We start from the raw sequence: 7,390 nt of genomic DNA on the forward strand, positions 1-7,390 counted from the left end.
CCATTTGGGGTGGCTGGTTGAAGCTGTGACAGTATGAATCTGTGCTGAGGCCTGGGCCTTTACACCTGTGTGTGACACAGGGGAGGCTCAGCAGTGAGGGGGAGAGTCGGCCAGCTGTGCTCTCTTGTGGTCGCTCCAGGGATAGGCTGGAAAACGTCAAATGTAAAACCCTTTTTGCGTAAGCCACTAAAGTGACTCTTTCTGTTCATAACTCTCTAAACTGTTGTAAAAACACTTTTACAACTTCTGAAACACATGTTGTCGTGACTCAATGTTCCAGATTTAGCTGCAATTTTGTGTTTTGTTTTACTTTATGTAACTGCAGATATAAGTTTTGAGCGCTGGCACTTTACATGCAAAACTTCACTTCATGAGAAGAGGTCACAAGATGAACCCACCAGCCAGTATTTTAGGGGGGTGGGGCTCATTGCATTGCTCAGTGCTGCACGATGTAATTGCTCACTAAATAACCATCTCTCAAGGGTGGCCAGCCTGCCATTCAGCGCAGGTCTGCTCAGTGTCCTCTCCGGCTCTGAGGCCTGTCCAACACGTACAGTGGCTTTCCTCTGTCTCCCAGGACAGCCCCACCAGCCGCTTCATCAAGGCTGATTGCTGGAGACATTCCTCTTCCAGCGATACATTCACCTGATGTGAAGCAGGCCTGTGTCCTGAACACTTATTGAGGCAGGGAAACAAGAGGAGTTCCTGCTCCAGAGACCGGAGGGGTCGATTTGGCAAAACACCATTGTGAAAGAGCTTGACAGCAACCGATAACTACACAATATTGAGACATACAGAAGCATTGGGGCACACAAGTCTTGTTGAAGTAATCCTCAGCTTTGTCACTGTGAAGTGTCACAAGCCCCCCTGCCTCTTCAAACAGAACGCAACACTCTTTTTACATTGAATATGATCAATTTTGGATCTTATGAACAAGATGTGTCCACACAATGAAGCTTCTTCTTGTTTACAAAATCTCTAAAGTTGCTGTTGTGTTATTTATGCAGAAATCGTTTCATCAGAGGAAAAAAAACTTTATTTATGACCCCGACAATGACACAAGAATAGGTTCAAGCCCTTCTCCATCTGTTTGCAATCCCAGTGTAATGCTATCATCACCTGTTTCCATGGTCCCGGTCACATCTGGTTTGCATTAAACAAAAGAAAAAAAAATTCACACAAGGTGCATTTTTTCTTCTCTCTTTGTGTGCGCTTTACTTTATTATTTGGCTTATATGTCTGAAATAGGCTACAACAACAAATGAACATCTGAGGCATGGAGAAAAAAACACTTATATCAAGCAGCAATTTGCTTTAAAATGTAGGACCAGACTCCCTGGGGGTCTGAACATATTAAATGCAGGAGTTTAAGCGCTCTGTAAGGTTTATTGCAATGTAAAGCCGGTTTACTAAGATAACAAAAGGGTCCAGTTCTCAATGCTGGCAAGGAAGGACTCCAATTTGTTTACAGTTAAATACATTGACTTGTTAATAAGGCGGAATCCCTTCCAATGTGTGTCTAATTTGAAGGTAGAGCCCATATATCAACTTAGGGAAGCAAAATGCATCGGGTGCCTTATGGGAATGCTAGAGTCCTCTGACCTAATGTTGAATGGCCTTGTACTACTATACACAGTATACTCAGCTACTACATCATGCACATGTTTGATTGCCTTAAATGAGCATGTCTGTGGTTTAAGAGGGGGTAACAATTGCCATATGATACCATAATCGTAAGGACACACACTCCAGGGTAGTGTACTGTAAGAGACATCTTGCCCAGGGAAATTTGTTTCCCTGCCTCATAACAGTCTGGAATTTGTGTATCCGTTCTGTCTCTCCCATGGACACCAGCTGTGCAGCTGGTGCTCGCTGGAAACTGCAGTTAGCGTGTAGTCGAGAGGGATTTTTAACACAATTCTCCCATGTGCATTCAAGGAAGCAGTAATGTCATGCAATGGGGGCCATGTTATCATTGTGTGAATCCTGGAGAGTGATGTCAGAGGAAAAAGGGAAACTAGCTAACTCCCAAACCCAAAGAATAAAGGTTAGAGGCAGGTTGGCAGAGATCCAGATTGGCTTAAAGACTTTCCTTGTTCTCTTTCCCTTTTGCTTTCCTTAAAAGCCTAATCACTTCGTCCAAATGGCTTCCATGGACAGGATGCTGCTTCCTTTGGCATATCTGGTTATGAGCCGTGATTTATCATAATGGAGCAATAGTTGTCATTTTGGGGTTAAAGATAACAGCTTTTTTAAATGGAACATCCTGTGAGATGGACCTGCATTGATGGAAGATACTGTTGTAAATGGATGAAACCGAGACAAATGGATGGATGGACAAACTGATCCATTTGCTATTAACGCAAGCTTTTTATCATCTGTAATGAAAAATCAACACCAGCTAATCTTTAATGTGAAAGATCGTTTTGTGTCCCTTGGATGTTCACATTGTATCACTCTGTTGGATGGAGGGATCAAACCAGACTTTTTAGAAAATTCAGATCTCAGTCTTGTGGAGGGAGATAAAGAGTTTGATACAGATGTCACGGTGCAGCCTGCAACAGCATCTCTTTGATCGCCGGGAAAAAAACAGGCATACAATGTCAAACTGTGTATTTTTCCATTTGTCAGCTTATTTAGTTGACGTTTTGTGGCTGTATGATGAATGCTCCTCACAATGACAGAAAACCATTTATTTTGGATTACGTTTTTGGCACACCTACATTATACCAAGCTCACAATAACACTTATTATGGGAATATGAAGTAATGGACTTACGAGAACAGACATTTTGGTGATTCCAAGAGTGTGAGTGTATAAAGGAAGGGCCAGAACTGACGTCCAGTCTTGCATCACACATCAACATTCACATTTCCCTCAACTGAGGTTCACCAAATATCCACTGATATACACTTATACTGTGATAACAATACCAAAACACTAAACATCTCAATGCTCAGTTTAACTTTTAATTTGTTATGCTGAAGACTTTTTGGTCTTCATCTGAGCACTTAACAGTTATTTTGTCCTCCTTTTATTGAGAATAAGCTATTCTTTCTGGCAGGCAGATAATAAGTTGTTTTAGCTGAGTGCCCGGCCCACATAGAGGAAGCACACCTGTACTGTACAGCATTGGGTGTACTCTGATACTTTTTTAAGGAATTATTGATGTTTCCAAATGGCTCCAGGTTGGCCACGTGTCTATCAGTTTGGGTAACTTGATTAAATGCTAATTTGTTTGGAAAATGCGATATCTACTGAAACGATAGCAGCCTTCCAGCAGTGATATTCTGGCAGATAATGTTTAGTTTCTGGCGGCCTGCAGGCAGAATATACTGTAATTTGGGCATGTGCTTATCTAAGGCTTGTACCATAAAAGGCCTCAGATGTCGTGCAAACGAGTTCTGATTAAATACATGCACAGCGTTCAGAGAAGTAGAGAGGTAGTGGTGGAGAGGAAGGAGTAATGGGAGCTCTGTAGCAGAAATTATCTTAAGGCTTGCAGAGAATTGATACCCCTTATTTTAATGAGCTCCTGCAACTATCAATGTTGCTAACTTAAAGCTATGTTTTTAAGCAGGTAATGTTGATGTATGTCATCTTTGTAGCCATCTGGACTTCCCTTATTTGGTTTGATGGCTTGCAGCTCGTACCATCCTCTCTCGAAGGGAGACAAGATTTCCTTTTCCTTGTTCTACGAACAAATGTTGCTTTTCAAACCAGCATTTCATAAACTCCCTTATGTTTTTTGTTATTTTATTTATAAACCCGTTCCTTGTTCTATAACATACTCTAGTAGAGCGTTATATTTATAGAAACAAATAGTTTCTTGTACAACAAAGGCTCCGATAGAGATCAGCTTCTACGTGCTGCCTGTTGCAACATTCAAACATGTAAACGAACACACTTTTTTGCAAACATTTAGCGGTTTCCGTAAGAGTTTAATGTTTGTACACTGTGGTTCGCAGAGTTATTCTTTAGGTTTAGGGGAAAGGTTTTTCTCATTTTCAGGGCTGTGCTGAGAACTTCCATAAACATTTTCCTCTACAGTGTTGCAGCACATTTTGGTGACTGTTTCCAGAATGATGATGCGGGTTGAGAAAGTATTCATGAAACAGATTTGATTGGCTGAGTGAAAATACAGGATATATAAACAGCCTTTGTCTGAGAATGACTGTGTAAAAATACATGACTGACACTGCTGTACTTGACAAGAAAAGTGTATGCATTATGCAGTGCATGTGGTTGGAAGCTCTGGACATAATTTTCTGCGTAAACAAAGACTACATGAGGATATATTGGCAACAATGAGAGAGCAATGCTTAAGATAACATACCGTGGATAACAGTGTATTTATTACGAAAGGTCATCTGGGGTACTGATACTTATTAAATACAGGATACATTGTTGATATAGCAATTAAATTAGTCATTGTGTCATTTAATTAACCTTAATGAAAATATATTTTACAATGATTTAAACTATAAAACACTTTTAAATATATTGGGAACAACACAGTAGTACTGTACTCTATGTGGGAAATGGGGGCATTTACAACATTACAGTGCATTCAACTATAGAAAATGTGTGATTTCTTGGGCCGTTTATTCCCCCCTTCATTTCCGACACTGGCTGAACTTCTTCTTGAATTACTGTAGTTACCAATACAATCTACTTTGCAGGCTGTAATTGAAAGCATATAAAGAGAGAGAAAGAAAAGGATGAGTATAGATTACATCACATCCACACATCCTTCTTTCACTCATACTTGCTCGTATATACAGATGGAAACTATTTCAACATCATTAGGGACTGTGAGCATTATGATCGCTGACATCACCCTGGACGCAGCCTCGTAGTTATTTTTGGATATCCTTTGTGAACAAATTGACACCACTCCCAACTTTCTGAAATAGTGTCTGATGATGTAAATTATGATGTACATGATGTTATTACCAATTGTAGAATTTGTTATATTTCCGAGAACAAAAACCTACTCAATTAGGAGTCTCCTTCTTGTTTAGGGGGGCATTGAAACCTCCTTTTCGGGTCTGTCTACGCATCATCTTCTTCCTCTCTGCACCGATTGTGTCGATGAGACCACTACTCAAGCTTGTCCCATAAACACGTCAAGCACAAATTTTATGATGACATTCAAAGACGCAATGTCACCATCTCAATTAAGTCCTTAAGGTACAAATGAGTCATTTCATTAGTCCCAGAATGAATTTGGCACACCATGGAAAACCAATAGATCACTACAGTAATTTTGTTCTTAAGGAAGTTATATCTCAGCGGTTGAATCTGAGAAGCTGTTCTGCAAAATTGAACCTGTGAGGCTATTGAGCAGATGAAGAGATTAGCATGCAAATGGCTCTCATAGATCATTTTTCTGAGCATAGGCTAATAGCTGGTGAATGATACTTATCAAGCTCCATAAGTGCTCCTTCCAATAAATACATAGTCCAGGTCATTTGTATTGGGATTCAAGTGTTGATGGATATGGGATTACCACTTAACCTTGGAGTAATTCCAAGACACCTCTTAAATCATCCAACACATTATCTTTCCCATAAAGGCTTGACCAGTCTTTAAGGATATCACTTCTTAATGCAAAATATGTTTTATGTGATACATTAAACTGGAGGTGTTAGTGACCTATTAATCACAAATACATGTATGTGACAGGGCATCACTATCCTTTTATTTTCAAAAGGTTGTTCCTGTATGTATCTTTTATGTATAACAACGGCCCTGTGATTATTATTATGTTAACCTTTGGTGAGTTACAGCATTGCAGACAGGATATGAGACAATATGGAAACTTTATGTTGTCTGTTCAGGAGGCACAATGAATTAAAAAATACACGAAACCAGCCTCTCTAACATGTTTAATCTTCCTCAAGTTAAGCGGATTTGACTCTGCCTACTAACAAAGCAGGACACTGATATATGAAGGTTGATTATTATCATGTGCTTCTTGTTTGAGACCCGGCTCTCATTTCCCAACCAACACTTGACCCTGACCCTGCCTGCCGCAATTATATTTGAAGGGTTTCATTCCAAAACACTGTATTAAAAGAGTTTGGTGTCTTGCATGATCCTTCAGAAACATAACCACATTTTATGTGAACATTTTAAGCTGTACTTGAATAGTTACTCACAGTTGACTTATGCAGGAGCTATTCTTCATTAAACTGTACAGTAGTATCGTAATACAATAATAACATGTACGTTGGAATAGTAAATGCTCGCTGTAATCAGTTATCCTCCATAATCCCCGTGAAGAGACCATAGTGTGACCAGGTGTTAGAGAGGGGAGACACATTTAACACTCCTTATTTTTATTCAAAAATGCATCTGATTACTAATTGTTCTTCTTGTGTTGCTACTGTACATCCCTTCCTTTCTGTATCCTTTTATCAAAGCTTACCCAGGAAACAAGGTCCAATAATACACAAACAGGAATCTAAGAGCCAACAGCAGCGATCACTGTGAGGTTGTTCTTAGGACTTAGTGTGTTTAGCAAAATGTCAAAATCATACGCTGACATGCTTACAATGACAATGCTAACTGATGTTTAGCATCATGCTTACCATGGTGATGTGGACATTTGACATGTTAGTATGCTAATGGTTGCAATTTGCCAAGGAGTGTGGGAGTGTTTTTATTTCTGCCAGTAGGCCTATTTGGTAAAAAATACAACTTTTTGACAAAGAAAAAATGTGATCGATGATGGTTCCACATTCAAATGTGTTTGAATAATCAAGTAATGAAAATAAATATTTACATTATGGTCGGGTTAAAGGAAAACCTATGAAAGTTTAGCAAAGGTGCCTCAATTATAATATTGCAATCAATAGAGCTACATCAACAGTGCGTCTCAAAAGACTGAACGTTTGGAGGTCTTATTGTCTTGTTTAGATTTGGCTGAACTTGAAATGCATTTTTGCTCATAAGAGCGACTATGGATTTGCACAAAAAGGCTGTGCATTCACTGGTTTAAACAGCAGTTATTTTCTGTAATGGTAAACAGTCTTCCCTCTCATGCAGACATTATGTTGTCACAGCATCATTGTGTGGAGGAGTCTCTGCTCTCCAGATCTGTTCACTCAGGGCTTCCTGACTCACGCTACACTGGAATGAAAGGCATGTATAGAGATGCTTGCTAAACATTTTAGTGAGAAGAATCAGACCTCTTCTGCACATATTCAAACACACACACACACACACACACACACACACACACACACACACACACACACACACACACACACACACACACACACACACACACACACACACACACACACACACACACACACACACACACACACACACACTACACACGACTACGACACACGACACACGACTACGACACACTACACTA

This window comes from Notothenia coriiceps, unplaced genomic scaffold (assembly GCF_000735185.1).
Source record: "Notothenia coriiceps isolate Sejong01 unplaced genomic scaffold, NC01 NC01_scaffold00031495, whole genome shotgun sequence".
NCBI classification, from domain to species: Eukaryota; Metazoa; Chordata; class Actinopteri; order Perciformes; family Nototheniidae; genus Notothenia; species Notothenia coriiceps.